The following is a 3,556-nucleotide window of genomic DNA, read 5'->3' on the forward strand; positions in this document are numbered from 1 at the left end:
TAAACTAACTGTATAAAAACCAGGAATAAAAAACGCTCATTATATACAATATGTTAGTACAGAATATAGAGTTTTGTATAAAACAAAATCTATTTCTATTTAAACTAACTGTATAAAAACCAGGAATAAAAAACGCTCATTATATACAATATGTTAGTACAGAATATAGAATTTTGTATAAAACAAAATCTATTTCTATTTAAACTAACTGTATAAAAACCAGGAATAAAAAACGCTCATTATATACAATATGTTAGTACAGAATATAGAGTTTTGTATAAAACAAAATCTATTTCTATTTAAACTAACTGTATAAAAACCAGGAATAAAAAGGCACACAAAATCAACTTTCATTTTCATATTTACTTAAAAATACATATAAAGTAAAAAATATTTCCATATAAATACTAAGTAAATAAAGTCATACAAGTATGAAAATTTTCATACAAGTACTAAATACATAAATCATATAAGTATAGTAATATTCATACTTATAAGTATTTAAAAACAATTTCTTACTAATAAACTAACATAAGGAATTCAAATATATAAAAGTATAATACATTTCCTAGCAGTAAAAAATTTTCATATAAGTACTAAATGTATAAAGTCTATGAAGCAATAAATTTTCATATAAGTACTATTTCAGTATATGTCAATTTGAGCAGATTTGTGCAAATTTGTTATAAATGTTCTCTCCCATGTTGACGTTACCAACCCGAAAATATATGGAAAAATTCTTTTAACCTATTTAAAATTTAAAAACTCATATATACGTGGGTAATTTATATCATTTTCAAATATCGTCATGGTCATAATACAACTAATAACATCAAAAGTATTTTTACAATCGATTTTTTTTTTAAATTTTTAACTTGTATGACTTCATATTTAATACTTATATGAAAATTTATTACTTCATAGACTTTATACATTTAATACTTATATGAAAATTTATTACTTCATAGACTTTATACATTTAATACTTATATGAAAATTCATTACTTCATAGACTTTATATTTTTTATACTTATATAAAAATTTATTACTTCATAGACTTTATATTTTACTTCATAGACTTTATACATTTAATACTCATATGAAAATTTATTACTTCATAGACTTTATATATTTACTACTTATATGAAAATTTATTACTTCATAGACTTTATACAATTAATACTTATATGAAAATTTATTACTTCATAGACTTTATACAATTAATACTTATATGAAAATTTATTACTTCATAGACTTTATACAATTAATACTTATATGAAAATTTATTACTTCATAGACTTTATACAATTAATACTTATATGAAAATTTATTACTTCATAGACTTTATACATTTAATACTTATATGAAAATTCATTACTTCATAGACTTTATACAATTAATACTTATATGAAAATTTATTACTTCATAGACTTTATACAATTAATACTTATATGAAAATTTATTACTTCATAGACTTTATACAATTAATACTTATATGAAAATTTATTACTTCATAGACTTTATACAATTAATACTTATATGAAAATTTATTACTTCATAGACTTTATACAATTAATACTTATATGAAAATTTATTACTTCATAGACTTTATACAATTAATACTTATATGAAAATTTATTACTTCATAGACTTTATACAATTAATACTTATATGAAAATTTATTACTTCATAGACTTTATACAATTAATACTTATATGAAAATTTATTACTTCATAGACTTTATACAATTAATACTTATATGAAAATTTATTACTTCATAGACTTTATACAATTAATACTTATATGAAAATTTATTACTTCATAGACTTTATACAATTAATACTTATATGAAAATTTATTACTTCATAGACTTTATACAATTAATACTTATATGAAAATTTATTACTTCATAGACTTTATACATTTAATACTTATATGAAAATTCATTACTTCATAGACTTTATATTTTTTATACTTATATAAAAATTTATTACTTCATAGACTTTATATTTTACTTCATAGACTTTATACATTTAATACTTATATGAAAATTTATTACTTCATAGACTTTATATATTTACTACTTATATGAAAATTTATTACTTCATAGACTTTATACATTTAGTACTTATATGAAAATTTATTACTTCATAGACTTTATACAATTAATACTTATATGAAAATTTATTACTTCATAGACTTTATACAATTAATACTTATATGAAAATTTATTACTTCATAGACTTTATATATTTACTACTTATATGAAAATTTATTACTTCATAGACTTTATACATTTAGTACTTATATGAAAATTTATTACTTCATAGACTTTATACAATTAATACTTATATGAAAATTTATTACTTCATAGACTTTATACAATTAATACTTATATGAAAATTTATTACTTCATAGACTTTATACATTTAATACTTATATGAAAATTTATTACTTCATAGACTTTATACAATTAATACTTATATGAAAATTTATTACTTCATAGACTTTATACAATTAATAGTTATATGAAAATTTATTACTTCATAGACTTTATACAATTAATACTTATATGAAAATTTATTACTTCATAGACTTTATACAATTAATACTTATATGAAAATTCATTACTTCATAGACTTTATACATTTAATACTTATATGAAAATTTATTACTTCATAGACTTTATATATTTACTACTTATATGAAAATTTATTACTTCATAGACTTTATACATTTAGTACTTATATGAAAATTTATTACTTCATAGACTTTATACAATTAATACTTATATGAAAATTTATTACTTCATAGACTTTATACAATTAATACTTATATGAAAATTTATTACTTCATAGACTTTATACAATTAATACTTATATGAAAATTTATTACTTCATAGACTTTATACAATTAATACTTATATGAAAATTTATTACTTCATAGACTTTATATATTTACTACTTATATGAAAATTTATTACTTCATAGACTTTATACATTTAGTACTTATATGAAAATTTATTACTTCATAGACTTTATGCAATTAATACTTATATGAAAATTTATTACTTCATAGACTTTATATATTTACTACTTATATGAAAATTTATTACTTCATAGACTTTATACAATTAATACTTATATGAAAATTTATTACTTCATAGACTTTATACAATTAATACTTATATGAAAATTTATTACTTCATAGACTTTATACATTTAATACTTATATGAAAATTTATTACTTCATAGACTTTATATATTTACTACTTATATGGAAATTTATTACTGCATAGACTTTATACAATTAATACTTATATGAAAATTTATTACTTCATAGACTTTATACAATTAATACTTATATGAAAATTTATTACTTCATAGACTTTATACATTTAATACTTATATGAAAATTTATTACTTCATAGACTTTATACATTTAATACTTATATGAAAATTCACTACTTCTTCATTTAATATTGCACGCAAAGTATTTTGGTTAACATTTTTATTTTCATGTTATTAAAACACTTGATATACTATTATACCATATT

This window comes from Bactrocera oleae, unplaced genomic scaffold, assembly GCF_042242935.1.
Source record: "Bactrocera oleae isolate idBacOlea1 unplaced genomic scaffold, idBacOlea1 ctg00000011.1, whole genome shotgun sequence".
Taxonomy (NCBI): domain Eukaryota; kingdom Metazoa; phylum Arthropoda; class Insecta; order Diptera; family Tephritidae; genus Bactrocera; species Bactrocera oleae.